This window comes from Rhipicephalus microplus, chromosome 1 (genome assembly GCF_043290135.1).
Source record: "Rhipicephalus microplus isolate Deutch F79 chromosome 1, USDA_Rmic, whole genome shotgun sequence".
In the NCBI taxonomy this organism is placed as follows: domain Eukaryota; kingdom Metazoa; phylum Arthropoda; class Arachnida; order Ixodida; family Ixodidae; genus Rhipicephalus; species Rhipicephalus microplus.
The window spans coordinates 151,568,346-151,591,174 of record NC_134700.1 but is presented as its reverse complement, the minus strand read 5'-3'; positions in this window follow the sequence as shown (position 1 = coordinate 151,591,174).

The following is a 22,829-nucleotide window of genomic DNA, read 5'->3' as shown; positions in this document are numbered from 1 at the left end:
TCCACCTCTGCATTAGATTTTTCAAAGTTGCGAGTGACCACCACACATTTTATTGGCTGGCTAACTTGAAAGACCCTTCGGGTTGCCCCGCACGGTTGAGCCTCATACTTCGAGGATTAAAGTGAGCATTGCCTACAAGTATGGAAGAAAACACATTGACGCCGACCGCCTGTCCCGTGCCCCCATCGAATCACCACCACCCGATGATCTGGATGGCAATAGCTTCCCGGGAAAGATAACTGTAGACGACTTCACCCAGTGACAGCGAGCTGACCCGGAACTCAGGAGCCTTGTGGAATACCTCGAGATTAACAGCACGACTGTTCAGAAGGTTTTCAAGGAAGGACTAAGGTCGAAGAAGAAATTCTCACACCTTGGGCCCATACATCTTCTCGTGGTTCCTTCAGAACTAAGACCGGAGGTCCTCGAGGCTCTACTCGATGAACGAACGGCTGGACACCTCGGTGTTTGCGTTGCGCTCGCAAGAATACTGGAAAAGTACTACTGACCACAACTTCTCGCTGACGTCACTCGTTACGTCATGGCCTGCCGAGAGTGTCAGCAACGAAAGACACCATCAACGAGGCCAGCCGGACGTCTCCAGCCTGTTGAGCCACCTCGCCGGCTGTTCCAGCAAATCGGCTTGAACTTACTGGGGCCATTCTAGACGTCTGATTCTGCGACCTAATATATCGTCGTACCCCACGCTCTATGCCGAGACAAGGACCCTGCCCAAAGGCAGTGCAGCCGAGGTAGCAAAGTGCTTCGTCGAGAAAGTCGTCCTGCGTCACGGAGCTTTAGAGGGCTGATTCCAGACAGAGGCAGGCCTTTACGGCAGACTTAACCAAGGTGATTCTCAGGTACAACCAGACAAATCACCGCTGGGCCACCGCCTACAAGCCACAGACCAGTAGCCTCACCGAGCGTCCTAGTAAGACCATCATCAATATGCTGGCGATGTACTAGGACGTCGAACACAAATGTAGGATGCAATTATTCTATGCGGGACCTTCGCTTACAACACTGCCATGCAAGAAGCGACGCAAATAACGTCGTACAGGTTGGTCTAAGGAAGGACCCCAGTAACGACTCTCGACTCCGTGTTATCCAAGGTCTCCGACGAAGAAATCCTCGCTGTGAGTGATTATTGTCAGCACGCCGAAGACGCCCTATCTCGCCCGCCTTCGCATGAAGTACCAACAGACGATCGACCGCTGCCATTACAATCTTCGATGACGCTTCGTGGAATACCAGCCCGGTATTCCACGAATACACCGACGTAGACCCAGTGAAGAACTTTTGCGACGGTACTTTGGACCATACAGTGCAGTTTGACGTCTAGGCCCACTCGATTACAAGGTTGTCTGCGACGGTATCACCAACTCTTAACGCCACCGATTGCGACCTGAAGTTCATGTCGTGCGCCTCAAAACATTTCATGTACGTTAAAAGAGTGTATTTTGTTGTTGCTGCTACTGGTGTATTATAAATTATTGCTTTTACTTTCTTGCATTATTATTGTATTTTTGTCTTCTGGTAAAGTATAGGGGCGATGCTTTATTTAGAAGGGAGCAACGCATAGCTCCATGCTCAAGCTTGCCTATAGCCGCTTTACACATATATGCGCTGCCTTGTACAACCATGCTCATTATGTAAAGAACCATTGAGATAATCGCAGCATCTTCAGATTTGACCACACCCACAACAGGAACATTACAGATTCTTCTCTGTATCCCACAACAGGAACATTACACCCGCAACAGGAACATTACAGATTCTTCATTACAGATAACGCTGGAATATTCCAGCGTTATCTCTGGAATATTCCAGCGATAACGCTGGAATATTCGACGGCACATGTATAAATGCAGACGAGCGTCATCGCTTGTCAGTTGGTCAACGGCCTACGCTCTGTTTATTGCTATCGTAGCCAGTGTGTTGCTGTAGTCTGACTTTCCTTTTACGTGGCCACAAGTTCGGCTCAATAATCAGTTTAACCTTACCATCTAATCTGTTCCCTTCGTCCGCGCCTCTACCCCGTGACAATATACAAGCTCAGACTTCTGAAGTTTGTTTAAGAGCCCTGTTTCCGTAATTTCTATCTCGTTATGCTGGGAATTTGCCGGTGGGTTTGTGCGTCGACGTGGTCACGGGCGCCACGACGTCACGACTCGCCGCCCTCCCCCTTTTTGCAACCGACCACTCTCCGCCAAACTGGACATGTCCACGACGTGCACACTAGGAGAATTGCATCCCGTATCAAAGATTCCTACAGATTAGGTTTGTCCAAGCGCTGATAGAACCTCTCATTGTAAATCTCAATCATATTGGCTCAACAAGTATACTAAATTCTGCACTTCACATAAAATTTGGCAATATTTTACCTTCGAATACAAAACAAATGCATCTTTATTATTTGAATGTCCAGTTACAATATTACTTGGCTCACTTGTTCATAAACAACATCGGCGGATGCATCACTACCGAATGAAAAGGCTGGAGTAAGCATCCTCTGTCTTTCTCTCTACCGATATTTTTGAGCATGACTACCAGATTATACGCCTGCATTTATTGCTGAAATATTTGCGATATTTTTTGTACTTTGTAAACTTCTTTCAGTCCAATCAGTTGTCATAATTACTGATTGTCTTTCAGTATGTGCTGCACTCTCTGCAGCAACAAATTTAACGCTCATGAGTATGTTTAGTATTTTAATACCCCTAATCTTGACAGAAATTCAGCTGCAACAGGTACCTGGTGACTGTGAGATTAAACGCAATAAGTTAGTGGACTCATTAGACACTCTATCTTAGAGCGGACTCCTCTTCACAATTTGACGCAATAAGGCTTACGGGACAGCACAAAGATCTACAATTGCTTGTTTGCACAAAGAAATAGGCAAAATAACAATGAATGAAGTCAGAAAACTCGTACATTTAAGGTTTCACTGTAATAAACAGCGTTCTGTACATCGGAAGTTAGATAAGATACATTCACCAAATTACGCTGCAGAATTCCGCATCTTAATTATTATTTACATAAAGCTGGGCTCACAGTGACTCCGTTAGGTCACTTTCGAAAGAAATACAAAAAATGAACACCTTCTTTTTATTGTGTTGCCGATATTCTTATAAATAGAAAAGATACCTTGCCGATCCATTAAAAACGCTAGAGTTAGATATAAATGTTGCAGTAATTTTTACCTTTCGAGGGATCGCACTAGGTAATAGTCACAAAGATCTTTGTTTTTCGGTGTTTGCGTACTTCTTGTGAAGAAAAATATTACCTTGCTAATATTATTTTATTTATTCTTACTTTAGGGCCTAACCAATCTGATTGTCTGACCGTTTGCGCGTGCATTATTGCCATACATTATTGATGATTTGGGTTTTTAAATTTAATTTCATTGGATGTTTTTAGATTGATAGCCCACTAAGTTGAAGAGTCTTCCACCCGGTTCTCGGCCGATCACCCATTGTGGGCGAGTGCCATCAGTGAGTGAGGATCATCAGCATCATCATTGTCGTCATGATCGTCGTTGTCGTTGTCGTCGTCGTCATCATTAGAAGGTGGGCACATAGCTGCGTTTCGCAGACGAGGACAAAGAAGAAAGAACACAATGGAGGCTCACACTGTGCCACATCGGAAAATCTCGACCTTGCTGGCTCCTGCAGGTGGGTATCCTCTCGCTATAAGAGAGCCACTTGTCAGCATACCGCCGGCCACCACCGCGAAGTACATACCACCGGGAATTCAGGTACGAGGTGTCGTCCACGCGGGCACCAACGTCAAGCAGGCGGCCGAAGCGGTGGCCTCGAAGACCGTTTGGAAGAGGGCGGCCATCGCAGTTCACGACAACACCACGACCACGGTCGCTGCTGATGCCAAGCGTGCTGGCAGAGGTGTTGGCCCAGCCGCAAACGGCGACAACCGGCTGATCCAGCCTCTGCGCGACAAGCATCACGGCTGGGCCCCGTGCGTGCTCTTCCTGGCTGCCGCGTCGCTCTTGGTGCTTATTACGACAGCTTACTACCTGGCTCGGGGCCACTTACCCGGACGCCAGAGGCAACCGGAGCTCCTCGAAATGTTTCAGTCGTCGACACCGTGGAGTTATGCGACTGGCGACAACGAGATCTCGATGCTCCATAAATTGGTGGTGACTGCAAATGCGACGAAGACGCTTGATGAGTCCGGTGGTGTACCGCCTCCCGAGTCGTCGTCTGTCGCTTCGGAAAATGCGTCTGAGCTCCTGGAAGTGATCGACGATGTCCCTCCAGGAGTGTCGTCATCTGCCGCTACGGAGGAGGAGCTGAAGGAGCACCACAAGGTGTCGTCGATGCTGATCGTCGCAAACTCGTCGACAAAGCAGAGCGGAGGCGAAGACGACGATGATGCGGAACAAGAGACCGACTACTCTGGTGCTCTTCTTCAACGGAACTGTTCACAGAAGGCGCAGACTTACTGCTAGGTGGTTGACACCGGCCATTGAATAAAATATAAAGTGTAGATAGAAATTTTTACTAGTATTTCTAACAATATCACTTAAACGATAGGAAGATCCCTCTTTGGCAACATTGTCTCTTGTCATAATTATTGCGTCTAACAAAGAAACACAAACCCTTAAATGTACGCCTTCCTTCATTCATATCAAAGGCCTCGTTCTCAGAGACTCTATGTCTTGAGGTGGTATGCGAGGGATTGTTGGTCAGGTGCAATCACGTAATAAGATCCCGTACTACGTGACGCCAAACAGGCAAAAGTGGGCCTACACTCGCCGTAACTGGAATAGGTATCACCGCCTGGCGCTCTCACATTAAAAACTCGCACACATACCTCGTAAAGTGAGCGGCGGGATGGCCGCCACCATTTCTCAGTAGTAGAGAATAACAAGCGTTGTTCGAATGTCGCAGTTTCAGATCTTATACCTGGGACAGCTCATCTTTTCGACCACTTTCTTTATTCATAATTAGGTTGCAATTACTTGTATTGACATCCCGTACAATTTTCCTTGGATTATTGCCAGTTATGTTTCAATAATATTGCATCTAACAAAGAAAAACGAGTCCTTACGTTTACACTTCATATCAAGCATAAAACAAGAAGTTTGCGTTTGCAGCCTGAGTAGTAGTTCAAACAGTACTGTGTTGCCATCACTATCTGCGCCTCAGCGCGTCAATAACGCAGGTTGCTCTGAACTTGGGTGCAACAAATGGAAATCTCTACATTCAACTCCACCATGGCGGGATGCCAACTGTGTCATTTTCATAAGCGTACTGCCCAGCTCCTAATAATTAATATTGTGACCACCCTTCGAAAAGTTACGCACTAATTTATCGCTGAGGTTTTCTGATTTTACTCCATTTTTTGATTGACGTGGCTCTAATTGTACGCTTCTGTTCACCCCTGTCGCTTCGCAGCTGTTGTCAGGATAATCTTTGCCTTCTTTACATATAGTGCATTATTGGTGAGTTGTGGAACTCACCCTACTTCTATGACATATGCCTCTTTCAGGTCATAGCTTTCTGATAGGTTGCACAGGCGCATGAATGAATGAATAAACTTTATTTATGTTCAGAAGTTTTTCTAAGCACAGAAGTTTCTTTCAGAAGCTTTTAAAGTGCGGCAGCTAATAACGCCTGTCCCGTCACACCCTCCGTCGATGATGATGGTGGTACCTCAGGTGGAAGCTCGAAGTCCTTAGACCCCAGCGGCTTAATATTCTGCTAGCTGGATGGCCTGAAGTTGGTTCACCACCTCTACGCTAGTCATTGTCACCCGTCAGCAGCAGTGAGGCCGATAGCGGCGATCCGCAGCAGTGACCTCAGCTGTGGCGGCGGCCAGCCCAAATTGTCACGCTATGAGAAAAGAACCTATTGCATTTGAAGTGCGTTTTCGTCTAACGACAAAGTGAGTGGTGGCTGCGACATTAATGATCCCGGTACATTCCCAAACCAACTGCCGCATTGTAGCTTTTTCGCAGTACTGTACGCATTACACTTGTCCGTTGGGTCGGGTAAGTTAGGGTAACACGGATCACCGGACTGGGGTATGTGTTTTGTAATAATCTATGGTCTGTCTCTTGTTTAATATGTCGTGTAATGATGAACGTTCACATACATTTAGTCTGTAACGTGGTTTGATGTCCAATAATGTGGTCAGGTGATCTCCCCACGATCATTCCGGTTTCTGTTCCATTGTAACCGATGTGGCTATCAGCCGCTCCCGGGTGTGGAGGTGGTCAACGAAACAGCTTGGGTGTTATTTACAAGATAAATGTTTTACTGTTGGATTGCACTAGATAAACATTTATTGGGTCCTCCAAAACACAGATCACTGGGTTGCAGGCCATTCCCACGTGGGGACTCAGATGCCAAGCTCCTCAGCCGCCTCGCGGGCTTGGTGGGCAGTCCAGAGCTGATCTGCCAAGGACGAGCTGCGCAGATTGCCGCCTCCCATCTGGCAGAGGTGATGTTCGATAAATGAGCGAATTGGGTACACTGCCAGAGCCTATGTCCTAAGGAAGCTATTTCCCCACAATGTGGGCAAAGATTACTTGGGTATAGGTGAGGGTACATGACGTGTAACATTTTCAAAGTAGGGTACATCCGCGTTTGCAAAAGCCTTAATGTAAGTGCTTGGGGCCGAGTTACATTTTTTTGAGGTGGAGGGAAAATCCTCCTAGACAATTCGAAATACTTAGTGAGCTCGTTATATGTTGTAAGAATTTCCCAGTTATCCGCTTCACCGGTAGAACGCCTGCCCGGGGAGGCGCAGTTAGAGAGGTCTCGTGCTGCCTCGTGTGCTGCTTCATTGAGATTGAACGGGGAGCCGTTGAGTTCTCCAAAGTGAGCTGGGAACCAACTCAGATCATTGTGGCCTTTCCATGTAGTATTCTCAGCATTTATTCTGAGACCGTCCCCTTTGCGAAGACCCGTAGTGCTGCCATGGAATCACTGCAGACGACTTCCATGTATCTATATTGAGCGTAAAGGAAATGACCACCTGTTCCGCAAGGATTTGGTCTTTCGTTCTGACCGTCGCTGAGTTGACGACACGGCCAGCCCAATCGACCACCACTGCCACAAAAGCTTTCCCATTGGTGCAGGAAGCCGCGTCAACATATACGACTCTTCGTTCCCTGTTTGAGACTTGAAGAAGTATATTCCTGGCCCTTCGCTACTCTTCTTACGATGTTGTGTTCTGAGTGCATGTTTTGTGGTATAGGAGATGCCGTCAGATTCTCCCTGATGTGGTCGGGGATATCATTGTACTTGCGTCTAATCGTCATTGGGTGTTGACCCAGCTCCTGCAGGATCATTCTTCTCGACCTTGTGTTAGATAACCTTGCAAACTGTGTTCTCTCCTGGGCTTCTGCTATTTTTGCGAGCGTGTTGTGAATGCGAAACTCAAGTAGACACTCGGTGCTTGTATGTATGGGTAGGCCCAGGACCTTCCTGATAACTTTCCTGAGGAGCACATTCAGTTTCTTGGACTCTGCTCTCCACCAGTTGTGCATTCCTGCCTCGTACGTGAAGTGGCTTAGAACGAACGCATGCATCAACCAGATGAGGTTGTCTTCCTTGTTCTCATTTTTTTTTGTTGGCCACTCTGTGTATGAGGTGCACCGCACTGTCTGTTTTCCAAGTTAACTTGGGTATAGATTTGCTGTTAGCACTGGTAGACTCTATCAACATGCCCATGACTTTGATAGAGTCGACCCTCTGGATGGCATTCCTTTGAACGTAGTCACATATTGCTTCCCCAGACTAAGCTTGGAAATTGCTTCGAGTATGAGTGAGTGGTAGATGTTGTCAAACGCTTTTTTTCTGGATCTGGGCACGAAATGGCTCTCACGTCTCTGGTTTAGTTGTCGATGGCCTGGTGTTTGATAAGATTCATTGCAACCTGTTCTGAATCCAACCACATTGTTACGTGGTTTTGTTACTGTTATTTCCATGCAACAATATTGTGTGTATAGATGTCGTTGTCCTTCTAGTACTTCTTTATGCTGTGCAGTATGGCATGTTCTGCAACCTTGCCGATACATGATGTCAAGAATATAGGCCTAATGTTTTCCAAATTAGGGGACTTTCCTGGTTTAATAATAACGATCGTGTTGGCCAAATTCCGCTGCTCTGGCTTTCTGCCTTCTCTCCATGCTGCATTAATGATACCCTTCAGGGTCTCAATTGAATCGTCATCGAGGTTACGAAGGGCCTTGCTTGATATCCGGGCCTGTGGCCGACCATCCGGGCCTGTGGCCGATCTGCCATTGAGATCATGCGAGGCTCTTCGGATCTCCTGGATGTTAAAATCGCATTCAAGACATGGATTGAGCGTACCCAGGTACTGTCTACTTCGTGGTGTGAATCCTCTTTTGATTGGAAGGTACTTATGCACGAGCCGCTGCACGACTTGCTGTTCTGTAGAGAGCCCTATCGCTTTATGCAAAATTCGAGCGACGACATGCTTTTGATTTGTTTTGGTGGTGTTTAAGTTGAGGAGATCTTTTAACATATTGTTGAACCAGTACAAACAGTAAAACAGTTGAAACCAGTAAAAGAGCGCGGGATTGTAGGATGCACCGTCTGTAGCCGGCTTCCGGTTCGAGAAGAGTAGACGACAGCGAACCGCTCCGCCACACGCCTCAGATTATTCGGGATTCGCGCGCGCGGTCGCCCGTTATCTTCCTCTAGATAAACCATGCTCGGTTGTTGAGCCGCGGGCTGCTCCACGGTTGGGTACCGAACGTTGGAGCCAGAGTGTGAGAAGACTAGTTTATCACAGGTACGTGTGTATTCCGCACTAATGAAAAGCTTACGCATGGATATGCTGCGAATATTTCATCGAGAAATAAATTGTCGCGCAGGCTCGCCTAGCAAAAATATTATGAAAACGTGCGGTTATAATATTCCTTCCATATGAGATACCATTGCGCACACAAGACAAAAAAAGCAAAATATTCACTCAAAAGTCAGTTTACACGAAGCGCCGGACGAGTCCACTTGCGTTTATTTTCGTCAAACTGTGTAGGACGGCACACAAAGAAAGACGTGCGTTAAAGAGGAAGCGCAGAGTTTCGACTATTCGGCGCCGTCTATGTCCTACTGTACTGCTTATGCACCGCAATAACGCGCAGCTTGACAAAGATCAGCGTTGAAACCTGGCTTTGACGGAAAAACGCATCTTATAGTGCGCTTAAGGTTATTAAAAAAGATATGTCAACGCGCTCAATAAGTACAGCGCTTTATGCCGATCGACCAACAATGTCGGTCGAAGGGGCAATCCCGAAACGAACTCTTAGGACACTGCTACAGTAATCCCCATCCCCCGAGATCTTTAAAATTGTGATTTTTTATCTGTAGTAACGTATCACATATATATATATATATATATATATATATATATATATATATATATATATATATATATATATATATATATATATATATATATATATGAAAAATGACTTCTGTATCGACTGATCTGCCAGCCAAACAGACACTATAGCCCCGAGCAGTATAAAAGCATTGCAGATCATTTTAGTGCAATAGAAAGGTTTCCTTATCATTCATGGCCTTCGTAGCTTGTCATCGTCGCAATCAACGTTAGAAAATACAAAAAACCAACTCCTAAAGCACTGATATTGCACAGAGAGGTGCTTTTTTTAACAAAGCGGTAAAAATGCACGCGTGCCGCTGCTAACCCACGTGGTGCGTCAAACCGGAAGCCATCGTATCCCACAGTTCCCTGCCATTGCCCATATTGCCGGTCACCTAATAATGCTGGATCCACACGAAGTACCAAATCGCGATTCGATCCCGGGGATCGCATGCTACATCATACGTCATCCGTTTCTGCGCTCCTCCTTCGGTCCCCCGGGGGCGACTCGTGAAACAGCGGAGTCGCGAATCGCAGTTGAGATCACTTGGGATTTTCGGCGAAAGAAACAAAACTCCCTGCGGCAAAACGTTTTCGGCTGGAAACCACCGTTCTTTCCAGTCTACTCCACCAGTCTACTCCACCAGTCTACTCCAAGTCGATTTTGCTGAGAAGAGCGCGCAATACGATGGCGACGCTAGCCACTGTAGCGGTGTCACACCTGTCCCGTTTATTAGGGAGGCGATCGCCGGGCTAATTCCAAGAGCCGAAGTATCGGCCCCCCGAACCGCACCACGAAAGCGTGGACAATTTAGAAGTGGTCCTTATTGGTGCGCCAGCGGACGCCGGCTGTGGCCCAAAGAACAAGACAGAGCCGAGAGATGATAAACAAACAAAATTATATTCTCATTAACGGCAGATCAAAAACAATACACACGTATGCACACTCCACAATAGTTACATACAATACGTCACCAAACAGACAATGTACTACACAGTACAATCAACCACACTTGAAACAACGGACACAGACAACAATACGCACTACGATGCAGTCACATGCATTGAACAACCAAGACACTTAAGGACTAAAGAGATATAAAACCTATTCAGTCCAAAGTCCTTGGAACAAAAGTCTGAATGATACTCTTCCGAGAATCACTCACTCAAAGTCCAGCGTTGTTGTCGTTCCGCAGCTCTCGAAGTTCTCTTCCAGGAAGATCGGCCGCTAGGGGGCCACGGTGTGCGGACGCGCGTCGCATCGGCTCCGCAGATTTTCTATGGTTTTTCGGCGATTTCTGGTTGTTTGAAGTGCATCGGATTCGTGAAAGTACAGCGAACAGTGAACGTCGAATTTCAGCGGTGAGTGGCTGTTTTTCGGTTTTCTGCAAGCTGAAAACTTCGAGGCAGCGACCGTCGCGCCCGGCCAGACGCACCGCCGCATAGCGGCTTCTGCGTCGTGGTCGCGTCTCAAGCGTCGGCGGATGGACGCTCTTCAGGAAACACCGAGGTCTCCTCAGGAGCAGCCAGTGATTCACACAGATGAGGAGTCTGCTACAGAAACCACTCAAATGGACGTTCAGACCTGGTCACCGCAGGGTTCGTCCGAAGAAGTCGACAATGTGTCTGCAGGGGAACGCCACGATGGTGCCGCATGGACGGAGGATGGCTGGCACACGGTTTTGACACGCCGGCAAAAGAAGAACCAGAAGAAAAACCAGAAAAACGCGTCAGAAGCTGTGGAGTGCAACGCCTCGTCAAGCAGCCCACCGAAGCAGGGAAGTCAGGTGAAGCGCCGACGTCGTACGAGAAGTCGCCGTCCGCTCCCGCCCCTGCCAAAGGACGACATAAAGATCATCCTTAGGCCTCACAAAGGCCTCGCCGTAAAAGACATACTCGGCTACGAACTTTCCACCGCTGTAATAGACGCTTGCCACCGACACTTCGACGGTGGTAGCTTCATGCTGCGCGTCCACCCGGGCTCGAATATTATCATCGTATCGACGCCCCACGAGCATGTAGCCAAAGAGCTGCGAGAGATCACGCATCTGAATATCAGGGGACGAGTGCACTCATTCAACTCGTATGTGGCGGATCCTGAGGACGTCCTACGAGGCATAGTCCATGGTATTCCGTCGGGGACTTCTCAAGCAGAACTCATGGCGAATCTCCGTGTGAGAACACAGGGGGTCAAGATTGAGCGGGCACGCATGCTCGGATCTACGAAGACCGCCATCATTACCTTCACGGGCAGCACACTGCCTAGGTGCGTCTATTTCATGGGAGCGGAAGCCATCTGTTATCCCCACAAGCCTACGAGGCAGGCTTGCAAGGTATGCCACTCCACAGGGCATCGAACTGACGTGTGCCCAACGCCCGACGCCAATGTATGCTCCACGTGTGGAACACGTGAACCCGCACAAGGACACGCGTGTACCCCTAAGTGCGTGATATGTGGTGAGGACCATATGACAGGTGACAAAATGTGCAAGAAGAAGCTTAAACACGTTCCGCCTAGGAGGTCCCGAGTGGATCAGCCAAAACGGAGGCACCATCCACGCTGGTTCAGCTCCGAGCGGGACTCGTCAGTGGAATCACGCTCACGTTCAAGATCCAAGTCACGGGCTTCCTCAAAGGGTCGAGCCCAGTCTGCGTCCAGAAAACGACTCAACAAACAGCCGCAGCACCAACAGCAGCAACAGCAGCAGCAACAACAACAGCAGCAGCAGCAGCAACAGCAGCAACAGCAACAGCAACAGCAGCAGCAGCAACAGCAGCAGCATCAGCAGCAGAAGAAGACAGCGCTGGTACAAATCTTGACGCCGCCCAAAGAGGGGACGGAGGCAGCCGCCTGCCAGCCAGCAAACACGGTGAGCTGGGCGAGGATTGTGTCTCCATCTGCTCCCTTAATTGAGAATCCCGAATATCAGAAAATGGTTGCCGAGAATAAGCAGCTTGCTTTAGAAAACGAGAAACTTCGATGCCAGATTAAGGAGGAACGCCGGGAGTTCCACAAAATCATATCATCTTTAGAAACCAAACTTGAAGCCAGGCTTAACGCCTTAGAGGCGAACAACAACGCCACTCATGCTATCTCCAGGGCAACCGTAGCCCACTCTTTGGAGGGAGGAACGGCGAAAGTAGACATACCTCAGAGGTTTAGCGAGGAGGCCCACGTTAGCCAGTTACAGATGGGGGAACAGTTGCAGAGCTTGCGGAACTTAATGCGAGAACTCCAATCACAACAGCAACGAGCAGCGTCTGAACTCCGAGAGCAGATGATGCAGCAAATGCATCAAATGTTTTCGGAGTACAGGAAAGAGTTTGCAGCAGAAACGGAACAACAAAGACGATACGTTAATGACTCAGTTGTAGGCATTCAGCGTGCCATCAACAAGCGGGTCAGTGTTACCTCCGCGAGCAGTCCACTACCGAAGGACCGTCGAATCACGGAGAAAGCAGACACCCCCCAATAAAGGCAGTAGTCACCATGGCGCGAACTAATTCCACGCAAAACTCCGACCACCTAGAAATCTGGCAGTGGAATTGTCGCACGTTCCACAAACGAGCGGCGGCATTGCAGAATTACATCCATTCGGCACTAATCCCACCTGATGTAATATGCCTGCAAGAAGTTGGGAACCGTCCCGTCAAATTGCAGGGATATTACACATTATACGATCCAAAATACCCCCGCGTTGCAGCGCTGGTGAGTAACTTCATGACAGTCGCGCTAGACCATTACGATCAGACTGACATTAATCACCAAATTATCGATGTCTTCCCACAAAAACGAGGAAAAGTACGAACGAAAATTTTAAACATATACAGTCCTCCCAAAAACCGGAAAGACGACTTCGGCCCACTCCTAAACGAGGCAGTTCGAGCCGTTGGCACCAGAGATCAATTAGTGGTGGTGGGCGACTTTAATGCTCCGAGCACCGCTTGGGGCTACGTCCGGGATTCACCCAAGGGAGTGTTATTAGAGAACACCACGTCTAAATTAGGTTTTACCCTTATCACTCTGCCAACAGCACCCACCAGGCTTGGTAATAGCATTAGCAGGGACACGTACCCTGATTTGACCTTCACCTTCAACATTAAAAATGCCACGTGGTCAAACCTCGATGAAAACCTTGGTAGTGACCATTATATTCTTAGCACCTCTATAGCATCACCAAAAGTTCGTCGTGTCGCTGGTGACGTTGTGATGACAGACTGGGTGACCTTTCGAAAGCGCCCTCTGCCGGAGCAAACGCCCTGTGATGTCAGTGGGTGGGTTGCTTTCATTCGAGAAACGCATGATGCCACCTCTAAGAAAATAGCGCGCACAGTTGAGGCGCCTGCGATAGACCGGCACCTATTGCACATGTGGGATAGTAGGCGACGCCTGATCAAGAGATGGAAAAAACAACGCCTCAACCGCTGCCTCTACAGGCGAATCGCTGCTCTGTCGGAGGAAGCGAATGAATACGCAACGAAACTTGCCACCGATGGTTGGGTGCAGTTTTGCGGTTCTCTCCGCGGTACACTAGGGACTAGCCAGACGTGGGCGATACTGAGGTCCATGCTGGAGCCGGACAAATCTAAGTCCTCCATGAACCGCATTCTTCAAAGAATAGTACACAGCTACCCCGGCACCGACGGAGAGTTGATCCAGGCGCTTAAAGACCGTTATATCGGTACTGATGTGGTTCCGCCATGTACATTAGAGTACATCGGCAGCGAGAATGCCACATTAGACGCCGCAATCACGAAAGAAGAGGTTTTCGCGGCAGCCCAGGCAGCCAATCGGAACTCTGCGCCGGGGTCGGATGGTATAACAAACGCTATGATAAGAAACCTCAGCACTGAGGTTCTTGAGCAGATAACGCAATTTCTTAACGACCACTGCTGGTCCCAAGGTCACGTTCCTCCGGAGTGGAAGGAAGCCAAAATAATAACTATACCAAAGCCCGGTAAAGCACCATCGCTCGGAGCCCTGCGGCCCATTTCGCTTACTTCGTGCATGGGCAAGCTCTACGAGCGAGTAGTACAGACACGGCTTCAAAATTACATTGAAAAAGAAAATCTGTTTCCCGCTACCATGATTGGTTTTCGCTCCGGACTCTCAACCCAGGATGCCTTCCTCCTTTTAAAAGAAGAGGTCATGAGTTGCGTACCCAGGGGAGGCGAACATTTGGTCTTGGCCCTCGACCTCAAAGGGGCCTTTGATAATGTTTCGCACGAGGCCATTCTCTCTGAACTCAACACAATCGGCTGCGGAAAGCGTACATTTAACTACATTAAATCCTTCCTCTCTGGGCGGACGGCAACTATTGGGATAGGCGACACGAGGTCGGTGCCGTTCTCGATGCCAAATAAAGGCACACCGCAAGGGGCAGTCATCTCCCCCTTGCTCTTTAACATAGCTATGCGCAGACTTGCTCACGAGCTCGAAGCAATCCCGCACCTTGGATATACATTGTATGCGGACGACATCACACTCTGGGCTACGAAGGGTTCACTGGCGCTGAAAGAGCAGACCCTCCAGGCTGCTGCGACAGCTGTGGCAGAGTTCGCAAGAAAAAGTGGGCTGAGCTGTGCGCCTGAAAAATCTGAACTCATAAGAATACACAGTAAGTATTACAAAAGTAACGGTGACATAAACTTACAGGTAGACGGCCATGCCATAGCCGAGGTTACTCAGGCCCGTATACTTGGCTTCTGGGTCCAAAGCAATGGCAAAGCCAGTCACACGATAACCACCTTAAAGACTACGGTTAAACAGATAGCTAGAATGATCCGTCGCATCACTTATCATAAAAAAGGCATGAAAGAAAAGGATACTCTCCGGCTTGTCCAGGCCTTAGTTTTGAGCAGAGTGACGTATGGCCTACCGTACCACTCACTCGACAGAAGTGAGGAGAGCCAGGTGGATGTGCTCATTAGAAGCGCTTTTAAGGCAGCACTTGGTCTACCCACCAGCACACCGACCGAGCGGCTCCTAGCTCTCGGTATACATAACACTTATGCTGAGCTCAGTGCCGCAGTCCTCATGTCTCAGAGGAATCGTCTAAGTGAAACTTCAGCAGGCAGGGCGATACTCACTAGAATAGGAATTTCGCCCCACCCACAGCACATTGATGAGGAGCTGGTCGACGTAGCCCAAGAGGTCCGCAGGCGAATCTCAATCGCACCGGTGCCCAAAAATATGCATCACGACTTTCACGCTGAGCGACGTACTGCGAGGGTAAACTGGCTTCGAAAGCAATTCGGCTCAGCTTCAAATGTCGCGTACGTCGATGCGGCCAGTTTCGATTGGCAGAGACACATAATTACTGTTGTCGACAACAACATGACGCTGCTAACGAGTGCCTCCGTACGCACGACCTCGGCTACAAAGGCGGAGACGATGGCCATAGCCTTAGCCTTAAGGTTTCAGGAGCGTAGAGGGGAGCCATCAGTTATTTTATCCGACTCCCAGGAAGCCTGCCGGCTCTTTTTAAGGGGCCGCCTTCCAGCAATGGGGCTGAGGCTGCTAGGATCCAAACTCACTCACCACCATCGCTTGATCTGGTGCCCGGGACACGCAGGTCTCGAAGGCAATGAAAGGGCGGACGCTCTAGCTCGTGCGTTTTGTAACCGAGCGGAGAATCCATCTCTTTCATTGACCATGCCAATTTTACCTAGGGAGATTCTAGCTCACCAGCGCTTCACGCGTCAAAAATGTGGAACACCTCACAGATCCCTTAATGGGGAAGAGGCCACTGACCTTAGAAAAATTCAAACGGATGTATTTCCGCACCTACTGAAGTTACACGCGATACATCCAACTCTTTACCCGGCTGTATGTCCGTGGTGCGGCGGAAGACCGACTCTCTACCACATATCGTGGGGGTGCGATCGTAAACCAAGCGACATAACCAATTTTCTCGGCGAACCTTTAACACCTAGTATGGAGCAGTGGGAGGCACACCTCGCTAGCTCGGACCCAGGAGTGCAGCTCGCACTACTGGATCAAGTCCGGCGGGCGGCTAAGGCCAGTGGAGCCCTGGACGTAGGGCCCCAACCATAAAGGCTCTAAAACGCCCCTCTCCCTTTCCCCTTCAATAAAGTTTTACTCTCTCTCTCTCTTCCAGGAAACCTCCCGTCTTCAATTGGCCACTCTTCAAACTTCAACTTCTTCGCCGGAACACGACGGCTTCACACTCGCAGCGGTTGCCACGGGTCTTCGCTCGATAGCGGTAAACACACACTCTTGCCTGTAGCTCGAGCCGTCCCTACGGACCACAAACTTCGCCGACTACACGGCGGACTCTCTACGCACTCTGGCGCTCACTTCCGTCTCCTCCTGTTCTGTCGCTACGGGCAGAACCTTCGCCGACTACACGGCGGAATTCCTACGCGCTCTGGCGTTAACTTCCGTCACCTCCTGATTTCTCGTCTCGGCTGCTCGGTTAAATACCTTGCGCGCGACTTTCCAGATCTTTCTCGTCATTTCGTCGGCGCGATACGCAGCGAAGGCTGGGGAGAGGCGAGACGGTTTGTCTGTCCTCCGCGTCGGATGACTCAGCTCGGTCTGACCCCGCCCCGTTCGTTCGAGAAAAATCGCGGTCTTGCTGGGCCGCCGATGTGGGGTGAGGAGGATCGTCTGCGAAGCCGTGCTTCTGCGGGGAGAGCGCGCGCCCGGGAGCCCTGGATGTTTGCTTTCTTTTTTTTTTCCTTTTTACCTCGCGGCGTTTCTGCCGCCCGTTGTCGCAAGTATTTGGCGGCGCGCTCTTGTTTAGCGCTCGTTCTGTGACACTGCCCCCCCACTTTAAGAATATTATCTCATAATATTCAAAAACCACACAGACGAGCGCGAACAGTCACCACACATTCTCACAGACTGTAACACAACCCGTCGCTCATGACACTTCACATTCACAATATATCACTCAATACAAACGTACATTGTAGTTCAATTCCACAACACATGAAATACAACCACAGGTACATGCCTACAACACTTCATCACACATTCTAAACAATACAAACGTACAAAGTTCTGTCTATCCAACAATTATACAACACTATACATCACACCATCGCACAGAACACTGACTCACTCGACATACACTTGAGACACAGGATAACAAGAACATTAACACAACATATGTCACTCAGCCCTGCCGAACACATTCTGATTCCACCTCAGCACCTATCTTGAGTACTTCGAACAGCGCTTGCGCCCCTTTTTGCGGTGCTCGCTCGATCTATTCTTGTGTTTCCACGTTCTTTTTCGGCGAGCCCTTTCCAACGACGATATCTGAGGCGTCGTCTCAGCCATCGTTGTCTCTTCCGACACCGTTAGTGCGTCATTACATTTGACGGGTCCTGTCTGTTTATTTACCCGCTGGATCATGCCTCTACATCTTGCCCGGCTGGCCAACTCCGTCTCCTTTTCACTGTCGGTCGGTTGAGGTCGTGCCGACGTAAGTCCGGTTGCTCGGCCCGTGAAATTATTCGACACGATCGTCTTCTCCTTCGCTGTCTCTTGCGCCGCGGCTTCGCCTTGGGCTCTAGTGAGATCCGTCACGGGCTGCTCCTTCACTGTGTCTCGCGGCCGTTGTGTTGGCGAGGGCTCTATCTTCGGGTCTTCTCCCAAACATTCTGGATCACTTGGCCCTCGCGCCCCGTCGATGTTTCCGATGACAAGGTCATACAGGGGGGTCGTCATGCATAACGCAGTAACCTTCCCGCTGAAGTACGGGGTTTCAACCTCAATTTCTGCTTCGGGAAGCATCCGGACCGTACGGTCAATTAGGCAAACCGGTTTCGTTCTGCCTGTCAACTCTCTTTCCCGTACCAAATTTCTCCTCACGATAACCGTGGAGCTACCGGTGTCTCTTAGAACCGTAATCTTCTTGCCTGCAATCTTTCCAGGAAGCGTTGGCATTCCCTTCGTAACACCGGTTGGCTGTTTTGACATTACAGCACCCACAATAGGAATTTTCTCCCCATTCTTCAACTCTACGAATCCATCGGTGACGGCATTATTATCAGATTTCGGTGCTGCTTGCACACAGGATACCTGGTGAGTTTGACTCACTCCGTTCCGACAAGCGTCTGCTTTGTGCCCAGTCTGACCACACTTAAAACATTTTACAACCGTAGGGCTCGTAAAGATCGTTCGACAATTTTTCGCGCGATGACCCACTCGGTTGCACAGAAAACATCGCGGAATGCTCTCTGGTGCACGCTTCTTTTCTTCGGGAGCCAGTTTCTTCGAATCATCGGGACACTCCTTCTTTACCTTGGCCAAATTAGTGCCACCTTGCGCTTCCAAGAATTGATCAGCCAATTCAAGCATGTCTTCAAGTGAGTCAGCCTTCCTCTCTTTCAAGTACAGTGACAGGCTTGGGTGGCAACTAGTAAGAAATTGTTCTCTAATTAGCAGCTCTCTAAGCTCATCGTACTCCTGTGCTGTCCCTGAAAGTTTAATCCATCTGTCGAAATAGTGGCAAAGTCGGGCAGCATACTGTGTAGCTGTCTCACCATCAGCTGGCTTTCCTGTCCTAAATCTGTCCCGGAATCCTTCCACGGTAAATCTAAATCGCTTCAGCAAAGCAGCTTTCACCTTTGCATAGTTGGCTGCATCGGTCGGCGTCAGCCTACCGTACACACTGAGCGCTTCACCACTCAAGCAGGTACTCAAAGCAGTTGCCCATTGATGTTCCGGCCAATTCTGGCTCTTCGCAATCGTCTCAAATCGGTGAAGGTACGCGTCAAGGTCGTCCTTCCTTTCATCAAACGCTACGAGCAGCTTGCTTGGGTTCAAGCGGAAGCCATGGTCTTCCCGTTCGCTGCTTTCAACTCTAGCTTGGACGGGAGTTTCGTTTCGCTGTTGCAAACGGAGCCGCTCGAGTTCAATTTCGTGCTGCCGCTGCCGTTCCCTTTCAGCCATCTCCGCTTCTCTTTCTTCTTTCAGCTGGCGCTCCCTCGCTTCTCTTTCTTCTCTCGCCCTTTCGGCTGCCAACTTCTCTCTCTCCAGCTCCAACTTCAATTGCTGCTCTCTTTCTTCCTTCAGCTGTCGCTCTTTTGCCTCTCTTTCTTCTTTCAGCTGTCGCTCCTTTGCTTCTCTTTCTTCTCTCGCCCTTTCAGCGGCCAGCCTTTCTCTCTCCAACTCAGCTGCCTTTTCTTCCTTGGCCCTCTCTGCCGCCAACCTCTCTCTTTCCAGCTCGGCTGCTTTTTCTTCTTTGGCTCTCTCTTTTTCTTCTTTTTCCTTCTGGGTGACCCACTTCCGTAGTTCGGCGCCAGAAAGACCCATCTTTTCACCAAGAGCAACTAACTTTTCGAGATCCATTGTGTCCCGCAACTCGCAACTAAAACCTTGCCGCGTGCAAAAAGTATCTGCCTAAATCAGTCTATCGGAGCACTCCCCTGCACTCGTTAACGAGAACACTGAACAACACACAAAATCGGTCCGATAGCAGTATCAACAACTCGAGGCTCTTTCTCACTACTTTGGACACACTGTGCACCAAAAATTCCTGTTTCGCGGACGCCAGATTAATTGTCACACCTGTCCCGTTTATTAGGGAGGCGATCGCCGGGCTAATTCCAAGAGCCGAAGTATCGGCCCCCCGAACCGCACCACGAAAGCGTGGACAATTTAGAAGTGGTCCTTATTGGTGCGCCAGCGGACGCCGGCTGTGGCCCAAAGATCAAGACAGAGCCGAGAGATGATAAACAAACAAAATTATATTCTCATTAACGGCAGATCAAAAACAATACACACGTATGCACACTCCACAATAGTTACATACAATACGTCACCAAACAGACAATGTACTACACAGTACAATCAACCACACTTGAAACAACGGACACAGACAACAATACGCACTATGATGCAGTCACATGCATTGAACAACCAAGACACTTAAGGACTAAAGAGATATAAAACCTATTCAGTCCAAAGTCCTTGGAACAAAAGTCTGAATGATACTCTTCCGAGAATCACTCACTCAAAGTCCAGCGTTGTTGTCGTTCCGCAGCTCTCGAAGTTCTCTTCCAGGAAACCTCCCGTCTTCAATTGGCCACTCTTCAAACTTCAACTTCTTCGCCGGAACACGACGGCTTCACACTCGCAGCGGTTGCCACGGGTCTTCGCTCGATAGCGGTAAACACACACTCTTGCCTGTAGCTCGAGCCGTCCCTACGGACCACAAACTTCGCCGACTACACGGCGGACTCTCTACGCACTCTGGCGCTCACTTCCGTCTCCTCCTGTTCTGTCGCTACGGGCAGAACCTTCGCCGACTACACGGCGGAATTCCTACGCGCTCTGGCGTTAACTTCCGTCACCTCCTGATTTCTCGTCTCGGCTGCTCGGTTAAATACCTTGCGCGCGACTTTCCAGATCTTTCTCGTCATTTCGTCGGCGCGATACGCAGCGAAGGCTGGGGAGAGGCGAGACGGTTTCTCTGTCCTCCGCGTCGGATGACTCAGCTCGGTCTGACCCCGCCCCGTTCGTTCGAGAAAAATCGCGGTCTTGCTGGGCCGCCGATGTGGGGTGAGGAGGATCGTCTGCGAAGCCGTGCTTCTGCGGGGAGAGCGCGCGCCCGGGAGCCCTGGATGTTTGCTTTCTTTTTTTTTTTCCTTTTTACCTCGCGGCGTTTCTGCCGCCCGTTGTCGCAAGTATTTGGCGGCGCGCTCTTGTTTAGCGCTCGTTCTGTGACAAGCGGTGCTAAAGTGTTTACGACGCTACCTTAATCTGAACTGTGCATGCACGCAGTACGCGGCTGAAGCTGAAAATGGATGAAGTTATGCAGAACTGCCCAGGGCGGGTGCACCATTGCCTACGCTCCTGAGAGCGAGAGTAGGGTCGGTCCGTCCACGCAATCTCCGCTGACGTGTGAATGCGAGCCACGGAGAAATCCCGAACACGTCACATGTCAAGTCACCGATCCGTCCGTGATCACATCCGTCGTGTGAATCCAGCATTACGTGCTTTCGTCGCCATAGCATCGCTCGCTGTTTCCACATCGACAGCCGGAGTGACACTTTGCACTTTTCCAGAGTTATTCAATCAAATGAGTTGCGGAACTGCGTGCCGAAACCCGGACACGCCATTGGCCGACCTAGCGGGAGTGAGCAAATCGTCGCGCCATCTGGGAGCGACACTACAAAACACTGCATCGCCACTTAAGCGTCCGTTTTTTTTTTTTTAGGCAGCTCAACGCCACACGCAACACTGGCGTTGTCGCCTCAATAAATGGCCTTAGCTTGCACGGCGCCCGCCACCGCTGTCAGTTGTTTTCGATCTGCAAAGGCGTAATCAAACCAGGTCAAAGCGTCAAGGTTTATTTCGTCGAAGGTGGTGCTTGCAATTTCGTGCTACCATGGTTTTAACGCTGCGCCCTGATTATTTATATTGCTCCTCGCTTGCTCGTTTAAAAATGTGCGCTTGAGATCGATTGCTAACGGGAAGTTTGACTAATCATTTTATTTGTTCCACTCTGCGGTTCACGATGTGTCTCACTAACACGACTAGAGTGATGGCCGCACAAACAAGACACAGATACGGTAGAGTGCAAACCAAAGCACAACAGTACCAATCAGTACTTACCGCGCATTGGTCACTTTGTCTTGCATGAAGCGGTCGAATTCTACTAATCGCGAAATCAATGAGACACCGGCTGGGATACCATATAATTACGAAAGCCCGATGACAAGAATGTGGGAACTTGAACATTGCTATTTACTTGCACTGAGCACTGCAAGCGTTCTGTTCTCTTCAGGTGCTATGTTCGTGGAGTCTTTCCAACAGGACCGGTGTTTGCTGCTCGGGCAACGTCGTCTGCTGCCGTCGACAGACTCACAGGTTGGATCCACCCGGACCAACGCTGCATCCAGCTTGCATCACACCTTGCCGCTCACTATTTTGCCGAAATGAAAACATCGTGGGCTCCCCACATGAATCTGATAAACTACCGACTTCACTGCACCGTACATTACGCTGTTGCTAGCTGTGTACATACCACACGAACATGCCGCTTACAGCCACGTTACTTCTAGCGCAATGCGGAAAACATGAAAACGGATACAACATCAAGAGAACAAGCAGCTCCTCTGTCCTTTATCACGTCTCCACCACTGCGACAAAGTAACATGTTCAGCACCCTTAGGCACCAACTCGCCTAAGAACGAAATCTAGGCACTGCTATGCTGTTTGGCAGAATGTGGCGGCGCTCACAATCTTGTCAAAGGCAAAAACACAAAATATTGCGTCTTCTAGTTAGTTCTGTTTTCAAGAGATAGCACTAATATCTACTAAATTCCGCCACTTCAGCCAATGTTGCATTTGGATTTTGATACATGGAGTCTAGAGTGAGTTTCGCAACTCGTATGATTGAATAACTCTGGCACTTTTCCAGTGCGCGCGCTGTTGAAGAGAGCGAACGAGCGATCAGGCAGGTAAA